This window comes from Balaenoptera borealis, assembly GCF_965194805.1.
Source record: "Balaenoptera borealis genome assembly, chromosome: 5".
Classification (NCBI taxonomy): Eukaryota; Metazoa; Chordata; class Mammalia; order Artiodactyla; family Balaenopteridae; genus Balaenoptera; species Balaenoptera borealis.
In genome coordinates, this window is record NC_138862.1 from 66,225,067 (window position 1) to 66,244,745 (window position 19,679).

The window sequence follows — 19,679 nt, forward strand, 5'->3', positions numbered from 1 at the left end:
GCAGAGGACTGTCAGCAAACACCAGAAACATGAAGAGGCAAGGGAGGATTCTTCCTCAGAGCTATCAGAGAGCATGGCCCAGCCAACATCATCTTGATTTTGGACTTCTAGCTTCTGGAACGGTGAGACAATAAATTTCTGTTGTTTTAAGCCACCTTGCTTTTGGTACTTTGTTATGGAAGCCCTAGAAAACTAATACAAGATCCCTTGTATTTCCGCATGAATTTCAGGACCAGCTCATCAATTTCTGCAAAAAAGCAGTTTTGATAGAGATTGCATTGAATCTGTAAATCAATGAGGAGTACTGCTATCTAAACAATATTAAGTCTTCCAATCCATGAACCTGGAATGTCTTTCCATTTATTTAGGTCTTCTTTAATTTCTTTCAACAATGTTTTGTAATTTCCAGTGTAAGTTTTGTATTTCCTTTGTTATATTTATTAAATAATTTATTAGATTTGTTAAATTTATAAGTATTCTATTTCTTTTGATGTTATTGTAAATGGAATTGTTTTCTTAATTTCATTTTCAGTTTGCTCATTTCTATTGCATAGAAATAAAACGTTTTTTAAAAAATTTATTTATTTTTTATATAGCAGGTTCTTATTAGTTATCCATTTTATACATATTAGTGTATATATGTCAATCCCAGTCTCCCGAAATACAACTGACTTTTATACAGTGATTCTGTCATGCTAATAAACCCACTGATTCGCTGTAATAGCAGATTAATAGTGGATTTCTTGGACTTTTTTTTTTTTTATAATGATAATTTTTTTTTAAAGTATTTTTTTTAATATTTTATTTACTTATTTATTTATTTATGGCTGTGTTGGGTCTTCATTTCTGTGTGAGGGCTTTCTCCAGTTGCGGCAAGTGGGGGCCATTCTTCATCGCGGTGCGCGGGCCTCTCACTATCGCGGCCTCTCTTGTTGCAGAGCACAGGCTCCAGACGCGCAGGCTCAGTAGTTGCGGCTCACGGGCTTAGTTGCTCCGCGGCATGTGGGATCTTCCCAGACCAGGGCTCGAACCCGCGTCCCCTGCATTGGCAGGCAGATTCTCAACCACTGCGCCACGAGGGAAGCCCCTTGGACTTTCTATACACATCTGATCTATACACAAACAGAGACAGTTTTACTTCCTCCTCACCAACTTGGATGCCTTTGATTTCTTTTTCTTGCCAAACTGCCCTAGCTAGGACTTCCAATACAATGTTGAATAGAAGTGGCAGGAGTGGACATTCTTATCTTGCTCCTGATCTTAGCTTATCCATAGCAATTAAGAAACACATACTTCTCTACCCAGAAGTTCTGTAACATTGAAGAACTGAAGACACATTACCTTAAAAAACTCATACTCTTTTTGGAAAGATTAACTCAAAATCTAAAACAAATTATTCTAAATACATAAGCAAGCAGATAGCGTGTAATTCATCACATACAAAGAAGTGAAATATGTTTTCATAGACACTATAGCTCTTCTTTCACCATCACCTTTTACATATAACTGTTAGTCTTGAGCTATTCGATATTTATTGAGTTTAGAAAACAATGAGCTTGCAGAATGAAGTAAGCACTCAGTTTTTTATACTTTACGCACTTTAAATGATGATTATACTAGGTCAGTCATTAAACTCCCTTATGTAAATCTGCTTCTGCCAGGAAGTCATCAATAACAACAGAAACAGTCCAAGTATAATGTTTATTCTTGTTTAGATTAACACCATTATTATTTCTCTAGAACACGCTGTAGGGAATAAAGTAACAGAGATTAGAAAATTAAAAGTATATAAAGCATTTGGGGGTTCCTTTTTTTTTTTTTTTAAACAAATCTTTATTGGAGTATAATTGCTTCATAATACTGTGTTAGTTTCTGTTGCACAACAAAGAGAATCAGCCATATGATAGGCAACATACTGTACCACTTTATATTACATATTTTTCACTTAGCATAAGAATAGTTTTTACACACGAGGAGACTGAGGCACAGTTAGGTAACTTGTCCAAGGTCACAGCTAGTAAATGGCAAATTCAGAATCTGAATAAAAGAACTGACTTGTCCTAGAGCCCAAGTTCTTACTCAATATGCTACTACCTCCTAAACTACTCTTAAACTCTATAGATCAGGGCTCCCCTGGTGGCGCAGTGGTTAAGAATCCGCCTGCCAATGCAGGGGACACAGGTTCGAGCCCTGGTCCGGGAAGATCCCACATGCCATGGAGCAACTAAGCCCGAGTGCCACAACTACAGAGCCTGCGCTCTAGAGCCTGTGAGCCACAACTACTGAGCCCGCGTGCCCCAACTACTGAAGCCCATGCACCTAGAGCCTGTGCTCTGCAACAAGAGAAGCCACCGCAATGAGAAGCCTGCGTACCGCAACGAACAGTAGCCCCCACTCGCCACAACTAGAGGAAGCCCGTGCACAGCAATGAAGACCCAACACAGCCCCCCCCCCAAAAAAAAAATTTAAACTCTATAAATCAAAATGATGATAATCTCAAGTTCCTTATTTTATTTTAATAATCATAATTAACACTTGAGCACACCTCCACTGAAAGAGGACTTCAAAAAAGCATGACAGGTTTTCAAAAAAATTGTGGTAGATCAACTAGACATCTACTTGTAAAAAAGAAAAAATTTGAATATAAACTGAGCTTACACCTTTTACAAATATTAACTTAAAATGGATCACAGATCTAAAGTCAAATGCAAAACTATAAAACTTCTAAAAGATAACACAGGAGAAAATCTAGCTGGCCAGGGGTTTGGTGATGACTTTTTAGATACAACACCAAAATCAAATTCCATGAAAGAAAAATTGATTAGTTGGACTTCTGCTTAGCAAAAGACACTATTAAGAGAATGAAAAGCCACAAACTGGGAGAAAATATTTGCAAAACACATATCTAATAAAGGACTTGTATCCAAAATATATGAAGAGTTCTTAAAACTCAACAATAAGAAAACAAACAACCCAATTAAAAACAGGCAAAAGACTTGAACAGACGTCTCACCAAAGAAGATATACAGATGGCAAATAAAGTATGAAAAGATGCTCAACACTGTACGTCATTAGGGAATTGCAAGATTAAAATAAGATACTACTGCAAACCTATTAGGAAGGCTAAAATCCAAAACACTGACAACACCAAAGGCTGGGGAGGATGTAGAGCAACAGGAACATCCACTAATTGCAATGCTAACTGCAATAACTAATTGGGAATGCCAAAGAGTACAGCTATTTTGAAAGATAATTCGGCAGTTTCCTACAGAACATATTTGTATCATACAATCCAGCAACTGCACTCAAGGATATTTACCCAAATGAGCTGAAAACACGTCCGCTCAAAAACCTGCACACAAACGTTTATAGCAGCTTTATTCATATTTGCCAAAATGTGGAAGCTACCAAGATGTCCTTCAATAGGTGAACGGATAAACAAACCTTGGTATATTCACACAATGGAACAGTATTCAGCAATAAAGAGAAATGAACAATGAATGCCACAAAAAGACATGGAGGAACCTTAAATGCATATTGCTAAGTCACAGAAGGAAGTCTACAAAGACTACAGTACTATATGATTCCAACTACATGACATTCTGGAAAAGACAAAACTATAGTAAAAAGATTCCTGGTTGCCAGAAATAGGAAGGGAGTAGGTCTTAACAGGAGGAGCTCAAACTAAGGCAGCAAAACTATTCTGTATTTGTCAGAATATGCATTTGTCAAAAACCATAAAACTATCCAACAAAAAGAGTGGGCTCTAATGGCAACTATGAATAATAAACTACAGACTTTAGTCAATAATAATGTATCAATATTGGTTCATCAATTTTAACAATGCAAGATGTTAATAACAGGGGAAGCTGTTGAGTGTGTGGAGAGGGAGTATATGAGAATTCCCTGTACTTCCTGTTCAGTTTTTCTGTAAACCAGAAACTGCTCTAAGAAATAAAATCTATTAATTAAAAAAAAAAAAAAAAAAAAGGCATTACACCACAATGGTTCTAAGCCACTAGAGTGTGTACTGCTTGGAAAATTTACTCATTACCAAAAATTTGAGGGGACAGAGTGGTTTGAGTTTTTATATTGCTTTGTTACCTTATTACACATGCCTGGTTCCCATCCCAAATCTAATAAAAAAATAAAAGCCTTTGGGAGTAGGACCCTAACATGTTTAAGTTTATAAAATTCCCCAAGTGATTCTACTGTCAATATGATGCAAAAGAGCCAGGAACTTTTGAGTTAAACAGACTGGTTGACTGCTGATTTGTACTGAACTAGCACGTAACATAACTTCTTTGCACCCCAATTTCCTCAAATGTAAAATGAGAGGATTAAACTTGACAAACAAGAACATGAACCAGAATACTAGGGTCACTTCTGGCTCAAAATTTCCTTCTCCTCTACATGAATATAAGTTTGAACTAGAATGATTTCTAAACCACATACTCCTTTACTTATTTTAATCAAGAGAGACAATTTTTATTGTTTTAACTTAAGTGATACAAAAGACCTATAAACTACACCTAAACTGTCTTACCTGATCAAATAAACCAATGCTTTTTCTATCACAGTTCTCTTCCCACAAGAACAAGAGCATTTAGTCTTTTGCAACTGTTTGGGGTATTCAAAAAGATCATTTAGGGTGTATGTTAATAATTTGAGATAACTAAGAAATCAGATACTCTCAAGAAAACAATCTAATAGATAGACTGCTATTATCTCTCACTGGTAGCAAATTTCCCATATTTCCTAACATTCACAAGAGCAAAGACCAGCACACACTAAACTCAATGCCAGTACGGTTCAATTTCCTTGTTTAAAAATTGGTCTAAGTATCATGCTGAATGTCAAAAGTCTCACCCTAGAAAACTAAAATTTACCATCTACCTCAGCACCTAATACATTAAGCAGCACCTGTGTACCATATAATATGTATATAGGGAACAATTAAGTAATTTTAGTTAGCAAATAATTGTTAACCATTTACTATATACCAGACACTATGCTGAGCAATGGAAAAGAACAGTGAGCAAAACCAAGTCTCTGTCCTCATGAAGTTTACACTTTAAGTAGAAAAGACAAACTAATATATGCCAAGCTGTAATAATTGCAATTTTTGAAAATAAAGCAAGATAAGGGATGGGGCATTTACTGACTGGGAGGGGCCACAAGAGAGCCTTCTGGAATGATGATGAAAATGTTGAACACTTTGCTTGATCTCTGTGGTAGTGTATTCACTGAGTTGTACACTTAGGCTTTGAGTAATCTGCGATATATAAGTTGTATATCCAGGTGTTTTTTTAAGCTGGCTAAAAGCAACACCTAGAAGCTCCAATGATGATTTCCTCTTGATTACCACAGTTATTAATATATTTCCAGGTTTAGGGACTATATATACTCACAGCTAAATAAAATTATACCTTCTACAGCTATATACATGAATTTGTTTCATTATATATATATTTAACTTTCAGCTGTAATACACTTGCCTCTATTGCCCCACAGTTCTTTGCTTAAAGCCAACCATTTAGTAAGCACTTACTGTATACATACAAGTTAAGCCAAAAGAAAAGCAAACTCTTGCCTCAACTTGCAGTAAAAGATAAAAGGAATTCTATCACTAATCACGAAAAATATAAAATGAGATATACATGTCTTTTTTAAGAAAACTATCTTTAACCATTTAGTACTTCCTCCTTTCCCCACTGGCCCCAAATTCCAGAGTTTTGTTTTAAAGAGGAAGGCAATGAACACAAGAACTGTGCACTCAGATCATTCCATGATCCATGAAGGAAAAGTCCATCGTACTGACCAAGAGCACCTAGTCTGGGGCCAGACAGCTGGGTTAAATTCTGGCTCCACCATTTATTAGCTGTATTACCTTAGCCAAGTTTATTTATGTCACTCCCCTGTGCCTCAGGCCCCTCATCTGTAAAATAAGGATAACAGAATCTATCTCATAGGTTATAAATGAGTTAATTTATGTACTACTGTGCTTAGAACAGTCGCTGGCACATAAAAAGCACTAGACAGGTGTCGACAATGACAATGACAATGATGATGACTCCTCCTCCTCCTCCTTCTACTTCTACTGGTAGGAAATCTTATGAGGACCAGCACCTAGGTCCCACAAACAGGTATATTAATCTAGTAAAGAAAAAGTATAGATAGCTAACAGCTAATGGCAATAGTAACATATTCCATTTCTGTTCCCATTTACACCCAGACTAACTCAGTACTTTTAGAATGACTTTGTCCTGTATTAATGCATCAACTTAGCACATTCCATCTATCTTGTTCCTTATATCTGCACTATGCAGGTCATATGATGCCTAATTAATGGCACAAAATATTAAATTAAAATCAATTAAATTGCCCAGTACAGAAGAGAATAAAAAGTGCCTATAGGGCTTCCCTGGTGGCGCAGTGGTTGAGAGTCTGCCTGCCAATGCAGGGGACACGGGTTCGAGCCCTGGTCTGGGAAGATCCCACATGCCGCGGAGCGACTGGGCCCGTGAGCCACAATTGCTGAGCCTGCGCGTCTGGAGCCTGTGCTCCGCAACAGGAGAGGCCAATAGTGAAAGGCCCGCGCACCGCGATGAAGAGTGGCCCCCACTTGCCACAACTAGAGAAAGCCCTCACACAGAAACGAAGACCCAACACAGCCATAAATAAATAAATAAATAAATAAATAAATAAAAAAGTGCCTATATATGACAAGGGGGGAAAGTTAGTAATTAAAACAAATCAAGTCCCCTTTTAATGGGCTTAGCCAGATAGCCTCTCTTTGATAAATGTTCATTCTCCCCAAAAGGAATCTTTTGCTTCCTTTATCTAGATGACAATTCAAACCAAGAATTTAACCAATAACTGTACCTACTATGGATATTGCATTTCCCTAGATACAATCAGAGGAAGTAAAAGTTGTTTAAGACATAATTCCTGCCATGACAGACTAGTTAGGAAAAGTTTAACACAAAAGCAATCAATTCACTCAGTCAACAAACACTTCTTGAAGGAGTAATTCAATACCTGGCTCCAGGCCTGGCCCAGGGTTGGTTTTAAAGTCTACTAGGGGAATACCATTAAATGGATAAGATTGCATGATGGGTATGTTAAGTAAAACAAAAGTTGTAGAAGGTATGAAGGAAGCAAGGAAGAGGGAATAATCTAGAATATCAGAAGATTTCTTAGGAAAATAACATCTGTGCTAGATTTTGAGAGACATATAAATTTACCAGAAAGAGAAAAGAGAACATTTCAGGCACATACCAGAGAGACTAAGATGCCTTCTGAATGAGAAAATAAGCCAAGAGAGGTAAGCAAGGGCTTTATGTATGATAAGAGTCTTAAACTTTATTCAATAGGCAATGAATAGTAAATAAAAGATTCATGCAATGGGATATATGGTCAGACTTCTGAATATTCACCTGGAGTGGCAGACACGGTAAAGACAGAAAATCCAAGGGAAGGCAAATCTTTTCTGTAAAGAGTCTGACAGTAAATATTTTAGGCTTTGCAGGCCATGTGGTCTCTGTTACAACTATACAACTCTACCGCTGTAGCATAAAACCAGCCATACACGATGAACACCTAAAACTAATGAGCAAAGCTGTATTCCCATAAAACTTGATCTACAAAAACTGCTGACGGCTGGCCATAACTGGTCTTTGGGCTACAGTTTGTGAACCCCTTTCTAGGCAAAAAGTGATAAGGTCCTAAACTAAAGTGAGGTCTATAGAAATGAAAAGGAAGAGATTCCAGAGATATTTAAGGGGTGGAGTGGACTTGAAGAATGACTAGAGGTAGAGAATTAGGTACTCATATAAAGAGGAAACAACTCTGACTCCCGGGAACAAACCCAGGGATCTCCATGGATAATGGTGCCATTTACCAAGAGAGAGAATAGAAGGAAGAGTAATATTAAGGTTTCATTTCATTTAAGGAAGGAGAGAGGGTAAGGAGAGAAAAGGATTTCAATTTTAATATGTTCAGTTTAAAGTAGTTGTGAAACATCCAGGTGGTAATTCCAGCAGGTCTGGAATTCTGATGATATCTGGGTTAGAGATCTCAATTTGGCCACAGAAGTAGTTAAGATCACCCAGGGAGAAGGAAGGTGGAAAGAGTAAGAACAAAGGGCTGAAGTCAATATACAAACATTAGGGGGAGGGCCCTCTCCCTCCCTTCCTGCAAAGGAAGCACCCTGCAGGAAAGACTCAGAGGAAACAACCTGAGAAAAGGAAAAGCAGTTCCAGTGGAGTGCAGTGCTAATGTTCACTGCAGCTAAATTAAACTACAGGATACAATCTCTGTGAGGAGGAAGAAATAAGTGGGCCAAATACTGAAGAGGTCTAATAGGATTCTGGATACTCTGGGCAGAAAGAGCAAAACCGGATGCATAGAGGATAAAAACAAATGACAGCCCAGAATAAGCAAATCCATAGGGACAGAAAGCATATTGGTGGTTGCCAGGGGTTTATAGGAAGACTTGAGTAGGTGATTGCTAATGGACACAGATTTTTCTTTCAAGGTGATAAAAATGTTTTGGAACTTGATAAAGGTGGTGGCCACATACTGTGAATGTAAACGCATGTATACTTTAAAGTGTTTGATTTTTTTGTTGTGTCAATTTTATCTCAATTAAAAAAAAAAATGACAGGGAGAAAGTCACTGGGCAAGCCAGAGAACAGAACTCTGGGAAATAAAACTGAATAGACTATGAGAAAGCAGATTATTAAAAAAGCCTTCAAAGAAAGGCAGGAAAATTAATCAGATTAAAATAGGCAACAGAGGACAATTTTAAACATCTCTTCCAGTTTTCTTAACTAAATAGGCCATAACTCAACTGTTTAGTTAGGGAACCCAATTTGCATTATGTAGGAAAGCTGTAACTGTGAAGGAAATAAGATAAAAGCTGTTTGTGGGTATAGCACAGCTACTCAGTGGAGTAGGTACGTGCTTTATCACTAATAAAGGTTTAAAAGTATATGACTGGGTAATTGGAAAAAATCACTATACTAAATGTGGGAGTTTTTTTTTTTAATTGGAGTATCGTCCATTAAATGTGGGAGATTGACTGTAAAAGTTCCCCCAATTTTTCAGGTCTCCCTATATTTACACGCTTCACAGTGTGACTTTGTAGTCTTTCCCCACCTCTTGAATTTGAATTGGACTGATGATGCTATGGCCAATAGAAGGCAGGAAAAATGACAGTTTGCCAGTTTTAAGCCTAAGCCTCAAGAACTCCTGCATGCTTCCATATCTCTCTCTTGAAAATATGTTCTGCCACAGTGGAACAAGCCTAAGTCAGCCTGCAGGATATCTAAAGACATGTGGCCCAGTCACCCTGGTACCCCAGCTGACATGCACATGCACATGCCAACCAGCAAATCATGAGTGAGACCACGCTAGACAAGTTAGTCTTAGACAATCTATTGACTAAATCCATGAGAAATATGAGCAAACCCATGTAAGATACGTAAAGCCTGGCCCAGATCAGCAGAACTACCCAGCTGATCCAAAGACTCATGGGCAATAACAAATGGTTGTTTTAAACCATGTTTTCAGTGATTTCTTACATGTCAATAGCTAACACACACTAATGATACCAGTGATGACAGGTAAAGGCCATTAATCTGGTGCAAAAGCTAGCTTTATGTCATCAAATACTCATTTGTTCAGTGTGGTTTAGGTTCTATAGATATACAACCTATATCTTAAAGAGAAAAAGAAAACCTATTAAATTTGTACAATTACTTTGTGATTAGGAATCTGAAAACCAAAGCCACCACCACCCTTTTTTCAAAATTTTAGCAACTTAAAACCATTAATAACAAATGCAATTTTTGATAACATGACATTTCTTTGGAAAAACAACTATCACATAATGGCCACTGACTGTACTTAGAGGGGAGGTATTTATATGGTTAACTAAAACTGGAGTTTTTAGGGTTTTTTCCTTTTGCTTAAGTAAGGGAATTCTCCAGGAGTTTCTATATTTTCCAGAAGAACTGTATCACGAGAGCCACTTTTTAATACAAGACAATTAAATCTTACTTTGACAAGTCAAAAATACTAAACCTTATTAATCCAATACCTCCCACAAATGGTACAATAGTTTTCTCAACTGGCAAGCACCTAACATATTTCAACAGAGGACAGAGATCTCATCCCCCTTTCAATGAAAAGCTAGCACTGCTTTAATAGTCAGGTCACTGACCTAACACTGCCAATGCCAACAAGCTCTACCTACTGCTGAGAGGGTGATTTTGTAGCAAGGCACGAACCAAGGCACTCGTGTTTCATTTGGTATGATTGCAGATATGGAGAGACTTGCATACAGGAAGTACTTTTTTTTAAAAGAAGCAATGAAACCTTTAATGTTTTCTTAAATCATTCTGAATTTAACATGGTCTTTTTACTAAGCCAGTTATCAATAAAAGTAAAACCTGTTTTTATGGCATTTAAAACAAGTGAAAATTCCCGTGTGGGTTTAGCAGCTTTATAAATTTTCAACTCCATTAACACATCCAGAGACATTCTCAGAAGGAAACAATTTAGTTTACTATTTTTAAACATATTAAATGCTCCTCTCCTTTATAAAGAGGGTCTGTGGGTGTTACAGAAGTTCAATGGCGAGGCTTACATATGTACTTGTACATTCACAAAAGCTACAAAACAGGATTTTCCATCCGTTAGTGTTTTACTATACCAAAATAAGGTATAGATTCTCAACAGAACTCTAAATTGTTTGAAAGAATAGTACAACTTATTTGATAGAAGGAAGAAAAGAATGACTAAATTGACGGTTATCAAATACTAGGTAATTTCATTCTCTGTCTTTTTTAAGAGCTCAAGTCTCTCAAAAAAAAAGGTGAATATAGGCTTTCTCAGACCAAGGTACAAACTCTAACTTCCTGCCCTCCAAGTACTGCCCTGGGTTAAATTACAGGTTACCCAGTGGTTTTGATACTAAGCCTGCAATATTAATGAGCCTCACCAGGTTACATTAATTTCCTGTCCTAAAATAGGAGTCTACAGCAACCCCCATTCTCCTACACACACACACACACACACACACACACACACACACACACACACACACTCTCACACTCTCACTCTCTCTCTCTCTCTCTCTCTCTCTCAACTAAAATACCCCATAACATAATTCTAGGTCATTTTTACCCCCCTCTCATTTTAAAATACTTTTTGTATTCGATTCAAAAATAAAGGGATTACAGAACCAATTTAGAGATATACAGCATTTCAAATGCCTCTAAGAAAAACCTGCCCTCAACAGGTATAACAACCAACCAACCTATCTCAGGAAATAAATCTCCTTCTTTATATATGCTGCAAATTCTCACTGCCCTCCCAGACACATAAAACCTACACTATGCTCTATTTTAATCTAGTCCCTTTTCAAATATAGTAACACCTCTCTAATCAAGAAAACATCCAGGAACATCAAGCCTAGAAAATCAAAACCCTGGAGACAGTAACAGCTAACAACTGTTAATCTACCTGCTCTGTACCAAGCTGTTTTTAATGGGTTACATCATTTATCCTCCATAATGGTCCTGTGAGGTAAGTACTATTATCATCATTTTAAAAATAAAGAAAGTCAAGTTTTGAAAGATTTTCCAAGTTCAGAGTTAGTAAGTGTTGGAGTTGGCATTCTAAAGCAATCTAGCTATGAGCTCTACATCCTTTAAGTGAAACAGCAGTAGAAAACCATAGATAGATACATAGATAGATAGATCACAGATTAAGCTTTATGGAAGCAGCCATCCCCAGATCTTCCTTACAATTTACTAATTAATATCAGTAATCTCATTCAGAGCACAATTCTAACAACTGATTAATAGACTTCCCAGTTCAGTTACTTAGGCAGTACATTTGTAGGAACAGATGGTATTACTGCTAGCATCAAGCACATTAATGAGTTGTGGGGACACATACACTTGCAAGGAAAAGATGAAACTGACCATCAAAAAGCTACATGATTATATTAAATAGCCCATTTTAGAATGGGGCTCTTCAGCAGAACAACAGTAGAGTAACTCATGTTTGTGACAACTGAAATATCATAAAAAGGTATCAAAAACCATAGTCAGTATTATCTAAAATATACATTCTAGAAAAATTTTTAAGAAAAGAGCAAACAAAAAGTTTGAAATCATTTCTCTAGAAAGTCCAAGATGACTGTATTTCCCCAACTCTTAGTTCAATCTCTTATTCTCCCCTCTCTTCCTTAGAACATAAACACTCTCAAATCCCTATGTTTTTGTCCACTTCTAATTCACACTCCCCTAGCTTCATAGGCAAGCTTCTCAAAGAGTAGCCAATACTATCTTCCACTTCTTCACCTTTAACCTCTTTGCTATAACTTCCATACCCAGCCCCCCAGGTAAGCTGTTTTTGCTTTAGTCAACAATGCCTCCTTATTCTTAAATCTAATGAACCATTTTCAGGCTTATTTGTCTTTTTAAGCTGGATTTAACATTTCAAATCCCTTTCTCCGCTACCCTCATCCTTCTTTAAATTCTGGTCAGTTGCATTCTACACCACCACTCTTCCATTTTCCCCTCTTCTGACTACTTTTTGCTGGATTTATGTTCCTCTGCCTGTCTCTCAAATGTTGAAGGGTCCCTATCCTTCTTCTCTTCTCCTGCTAAGAATTCTCAAAGGATGATCTTAATGTTCATTCAACCACTTATGCTACACTGCTAACTCTCTAGCCCACACTCTCTCCTAACAGCTTTCCAATGCCTCCTACACATCTCCACCTGAATATTTCCAGGCCCATCAAACTCAACATGGCCACAACTGAACTCATCTTGGAAAGCAAAAGAACAGAGCCTTGGAAAGTGTAGGTGTACAAGGAGTTTTATTTTGTTAGGAGCAGAATATATTCCCTATTTTGGTAAACTTCATTATCCACCCTGTCTTTCAAGCCAAATAGCTAGGAGTCATTCTTGACTCCTACCTTCTCTTAACCCAGACAGCCAAACAAATCATCAAATACTAAAGGAAGATTATACAACCTTAATTTTTTCAAGACCACTCCCTACTCTTCACTCCCTCATCATTTTTCAACAATAGCTTGCTTAGGCTCTCCCATAATATTCATAATTGCTTACAGCTATAATAATACTTATCACACAACATGTTTATTATTTCTTCATTAACCTGCAAAATTAGTGACAAGGGAAACGAAGTCTTGTTCTTTTTATCCAAAGTACCTAGGAACACACAAAAAGTAATAAACATAAGTCTGACGAGCAAGGGATCCCAAGAAGCTAAGCAGCACATCAAAAGACGTACAATTTATTAAGAGTGGAGCAGGAATTTACGTATAGTTCAACTTGCTAGCATTTTTCAATACTGAAGTAACCTCCATCACAGGACAGCAATAGTAGCATGTCTGCAGCGCTCTGCATATTCATAGTGACAAAATATTCTTTTCTCATTTATGCTTCTATGCACATTTTAGATTTCCTACAGTGATTATACATCACTTTCATAATTGGTGAGCAAACTATTTTTCAGAGCAGTATGCCACAATCATCAACAGAAATAAAAAATCTTTAAGTTTTAGGACAATATATGTGAAACTGAAAGTTGGGGTTGAGGGAATGCATCAGGAACTTAAGAGAATATACCAAAATAGAGATACAACATTAAGCAAAGATCGCTAAGACTAGGGCTTTCAATCAACAGTTAAGCTCAGGCAGTAACAACTGAGCAAGGTGGAAAGGTTTATAGCTTCATTCTAGGCAGTCAGTCAATGATTTACAAGAAAATGGGACTTTCAAAAGATGTTGGCTAATAAGTGGTGGGAGGGTAGTAATCAAATTCATTCCAGATTTAAATTCGGTCATAAAAATACAAGAAGAAAATATAATTGAATATTTATGTCAGCAGTTCTCAAAGTGTAGTCTAGATCTCTGGATCCTTTCAGGAGACCCATGAGGCCAAAACTATTTTCATAACAATAATATTTCACATAACATAACAATGCCTTTTTCACTCTCATTCTCTTTGCAAAGAGATTTGCAAAAAACGTAAAATTTCTCAATATTTTTATTTGGGAAAATATAATTATTTTTATTAAAAATGTTGTTAGGGATTTCGCTGGTGGTGCAGTGGTTAAGAATCCTCCTGCCAATGCAGGGGACACGGGTTCGAGCCCTGGTCCGGGAAGATCCCACATGCCACGGAGCAACTAAGCCCATGTGCCACAACTACTGAAGCCCGCGCACCTAGAGCCTGTGCTCTGCAACAAGAGAAGCCACCGCAATGGGAAGCCCGTGCATCGCAACGAAGAGTAGCCCCTGCTCGCCACAACTAGAGAAAGCCCGTGCGCAGCAACGAAGACCCAACACAGCCAAAAATAAGTAAATTTATTTAAAAACAAAACAAAACAAAAAAAAACTTCATGATTGTAGGCTGCCCTCTCCAAACCTTAGTTCTTTCCTTTGCAAATTTTAAATAAATAATTTGCCCCCAAACCATGAAAGTCTCAAATCACAAAACTATTAGATGGCAGAGCCCAGATTTGACTCCAGGTCTCAGAAACTCTGGAATCCAAACTATCAATATATTACGTTAAATATCACCTGTATACCAAAAGGTTAACAGTGGATCAACAGGACTATGGCTCTCCCCATCCCAGCTACCTTTCTTCTTTTCTTCTTTTCTCTTCTCCCTAATCTTGTATTTCTTGCCATAATGAATATATTTTATTTTTTATTAAGGAAAAAAGAGAATTTTTATTTTGAAATACTCTGGCTCAAAATTTGCAGAACAGCTTCCAAATTCAGTACATCTTGTTATTTAACATTACCTACGTGCCCCCAACCCCGCCAAAAAAAGAAAACCAGATTCCTCTGGGGAAGTGTTATAAAAAGTTTATGGACTTCAGCATCAATAGGCCTGGTTTAAAATCCAGGACTTATAAGCTATGAACCGTATGCAAATGACTTAAGCTCTCTGAAACTCACTTTTCTTCTTTGTAAAATACTGACAATAATTCCTATCTCTCAGGGTTGTTATAAGGACTATGTTAAAAGAATAAAGCAGGTAAAACGTATAAGACAATAAATGTTAATACCTTCAAAAAGACATATACATTCATACAAACTCTAGCTCAATAGCAAATTGATATTAAAATTATGCTGTGATCATACATCTCAATACTAGTTAGTGGCTCATTTTCTATTTCAATTTAAATGAAATCAAAACCAAAAATACCCAAGAAAATAAATTCTCCTGCTTTTGGGAAATTCCACATCTAGGAGAAGCACCTGTGAAACAAACATTTTTACTATCTCTTTACTGAATCTGTCCCACTGACTTTTGTATGCTCAGTAGTCTAACAGAGTGCCTAGCATATAGTTGGCCTTAAGTGCTGGATGAATAAATGTGGAGACCTTGGAAAATCTTACACTCTATAATAATGAGACTCATTATCACTCAAGTCTGAAAGCCTTCACACAAAACTGTGGTGCGAATTAACATTCAACAACAGTTTTGATTTCAAAAAAGCAATCATGCAGCAGTTTCATCAATCTCATTTCCTCACAACTTGTTATTTCCAAAGAAATATAACTAAAAACACAAAATCCCTGGGATGAATCTCAAAGTCAGAGAGAGCAAGAAAGCTCTTAAACCTTAGTCCAGCTCCCTCACAAGGACCAAAAAGGCCAGACTCTCACAGCAAGCTAAAAGGTTTTTCCCCTACTTATTAGTCTTTTTGGTATTCACTTAGCAAAAGTTAATAAACAATATCATAAAAGTTAAATTAATAAAGAATAATCCCTGTTCTGGAATTATTTAGAAATAAATTCAGAAATTTCAACTTGTTAATAAATTTAATTCTATTACTAGACTGACAATGAAACACCACAATACAAAACAACTACGGAATCCTGAACTGTAAACACTTAGAACTTCACCTCCATCAACTAAATAAAACATCCAATCATTCCACAAATACTGAGTACCCTCTATTCACTGTTCAAAAAATATTTACTGAAATCCTATTATCCAGGCATTGCTTTGCACTCTGGAAATACACAAGGCACGAAAGAAACAAAAATCTGCCCACTCCCTGTAACTTTCATTTTAAACAGGGGAGGAGGGAAGAGCAGACACAAACAAAATAAATTAAATATAACAAGGTGATAAATGTTTTTAAAAAAAAGTGCAGGACTTCCCTACTGGCACAGTGGTTGAGAATCTGCCTGCCAATGCAGGGGACATGGGTTCGAGCCCTGGTCTGGGAAGATCCCACACGCGACGGAGCAACTGGGCCCGTGAGCCACAATTACTGAGCCTGCGCGTCTGGAGCCTGTGCTCCGCAACAAGAGAGGTCACGATAGTGAGAGGCCCGCACACCGCGATGAAGAGTGGCCCCTGCTTGCCACAACTAGAAGAAAGCCCTCACACAGAAACGAAGACCCAACACAGTCATAAATAAATAAATAAATTAATTTTTTTAAAAAAAGTGCAGAGGAGGGGAATGGAAAGTGCAGAATTGGGGAGCAGCTACAATTTTTAAAATAAGGGGCAAAGAAGGCCTGACTGAGAAAAACATTTTAACAAGGTCTTAAAGATGAAGCTAAGTAAAACTAGCACAAGTTCTAGTCCTACATAGATCGGATTCATAAGCAGCAACCCGGTGAACTAATTTTCTTAATTCCTGAAAAGGGTAGGAACAAGACTGAAACTATAAGACTCAGAAGATTTGAAAGAAACCAATTTTTAAGGAGGAGAAAAAATAATTATAAGAATTACTGGACTTCCCTGGTGGCGCAGTGGTTAAGAATCTGCCTGCCAATGCAAGGGACACGGGTTCGAGCCCTGGTCCGGGAAGATCCCACATACCGCGGAGCAACTAAGCCCATGCGCCACAACTACTGAGCCTGAGCTCTAGAGCCCACGAGCCACAACTACTGAGCCCACGTGCCACAACTACTGAAGCCCGCGTGCCTAGAGCCCGTGCTCCGCAACAAGAGAAGCCACTGCCATAAGAAGCCTGCGCATCGCAACGAAGAGCAGCCCCCGCTCGCCGCCCGCCGCAACTAGAGAAAGTCCGCGTGGAACAACAAAGATCCAACGCAGCCAAAATTAAATAAATATATAAATAAATAAATAATAAAATGAAAGATATAATGAAATAAAATTTTAAAAAAAGAATTACTAAATTCCTACTGGAAAAGAGAAAATACCTGATTATAATACCATGAAAATATAGCAAGCAAAAATATAGCAAGTCCCTTTCTATTTCCTTCCTTCCTTCTTTCTCCCCTTCCTCCTTCTTTCTTTCTTTCTTTTATTTATGATAAAGCTTCACTGCCAGCAACCACAAAACTAACATATAAAAGACTTCGTCATTTTGCCATTGTCAGGCTTCAAACTTTATATGCTTCACTTAACTTCCTACTCTTTCCATTTCTAATCCCTAGAAAACACCATCAAATTAACAGAAATCAAAGACTACACTTCATTTTAATCCCTATTTTATGTGTTCACCAAAAGTTAGTTACTAATGGATTTCTACTTTAAAGGTACTTAGAGAATTTACTGTTCAGGAATCCTGAAGCAAACCCTTTTGCAAAATCAAAGAACATTTTAAAAAATAACAGGTTTCTTGTTAGACAATATATGTTCACTGTAGAAAAACTTAGAAAAATTAAGATAGCAAAAAGAATAAAAGTAACATATTTGAACAACAGGATTATAACTGTATAATAACTGTACAATAAAGGGTTATAAGCCTAAGTATAAACATTTGGAGAATATTCTCAGTTTTCTCTATTTTGTTGCAGTTAATGCAATCACACTGCACATACTCCTTTGCAATGTGCTGTTTTCACTCATTCTTATCATGAACTTATTTCTATGTTAAATATTCTTGTACATCATCATTTTTAATCCTACTGTATAAATACTATAGGATTGTAGAAAGGATTAAATAAATGTATGGCATGGATGAAGCACTATTTAAGTAGTATTATTGTTATTAATCCCAGGATTAAATTTTTGATAAACATTCATGTAAAACTAAATTTATGAGCATAGCCTTAATTTTTTTCCTTAAAGTCCCAGAATTAGAACTTCTGAAACTCTCCAAACTGCCCTCCAAAAAGAATACATAAATTTACTTTCCTTCTGCAATACAACTCCCAAAACTCGTCACCAACTAAATATGATCTTTGTAATCTTTGCCAATTTCACTGGGAAGGGGTACAATTTTGCCTCATTCTATTTTTGTATTTCACCAATTATACTAAATTGAACACTTTTTTTACATGTTAACTATTTTTATTTCTCATTATGTGAATTGCTTATCAAAATATTTTAAAGTGAATGACTCTAATATTCATCATCAGAATACTCATATATTAGATTTGTTTAAAGCACGTTAATGCACACTGCCATTCTACATAAACACTTGCTTATGTTATACACTTTAAGAAAGGGAGTTATACAAGTTCGTTCCAATATAATCCTCAACTTAGTATCTTCCTCTAATATTTTAAAAACAGAACACTAGTACCAAAGTCTGGGGGGGTGAGGAGGGTTCAAATTAAAGTCTTTAAAACCACCTAATTATGTAATATATAGTATCTCCATTAATACATTCACTTAAAAGAATGAAGCAGATACTTAAGTATTGACAAGGAAACTTTCCATGATATATTAACAAATGAAGAAAGGATACACAACATGATCCATTTATAATTTATGGTGAAAATAAAACAAATAGAGTAAGAAGAATAGGGAACCAGTCGCTGTCCTAGGTGCTAAGGACCCAGTGATAAACAAGATAGGCAGGTTTTTTCCTGTTTTTATGGAGCTCACTGGTGGTTAACAGGTATACTGACTTTATTTAGATTTCCTTTTAGTGAGTGTTAAGCCACAATAGAATACAATAAAATTTTCTCAATTTCTTTCCAAATGTAAGTTTGAGTCTAAGAAGAAAGTAAAGAGGGATATAGCTACACACACTACTTTCTGGATTTTAGAGCAAAAATTACAATACAGAAAACTTAGTAAGTTATATACACACACACAAAAAAAATATTATTGACTAGTGTTAACGAAAGAGAAGAAAAAAAGTCTCAAAATCATTTTTTAAGTCTTAGTTATACTCACGAATCTTTTTCATTATCCAAATTTAAAGCTCAATTGATAATATTACATTGAAGAAATCAAGTTACAGAATATTCATGATATGATCCCCATTTTGTTTAAAAACTATTTGTAGTATATTAAATGCTATACACTCGTAGAAAAATATCTTGAACTAACTTACTAGTAGTAATTTCTGGAGATAGGAATAAAGGGAAACTGAGCATATGGGAATCAGAGACAACTTTACAAATTTTATTGTATACACTTCTATACTATTTGTGTATTTGTGGTAAAATAATATCTTTATTCCATAAATAAAAAATAAAATACTTTGAAGTTTCAGTGCTAGAAGAAGAACCAGGAACTTGGTCCCATCAAAATTTCTCTATGTAATACATTAATGTAATCAGTATGGAACTGCTTGAATTAAAAAATCAGAGTGTTAGGCAGGTTTAAAAAGCAGTAAAGAAGAGCTCCCTATACTATGAGTGATTTCCAGGATTTCTGTTAAGTAGAAAAAAATACAA

At 36.5% G+C, this 19,679-nt stretch overlaps 1 protein-coding gene across 6 annotated transcripts in view; it reads right to left on the reverse strand.

Annotated features, from left to right (window-relative positions):
* GSK3B (glycogen synthase kinase 3 beta) overlaps positions 1-19,679 on the reverse strand; it is a 201,724-nt gene that overhangs the window by 157,446 nt on the left and 24,599 nt on the right. The window lies entirely within an intron of this gene.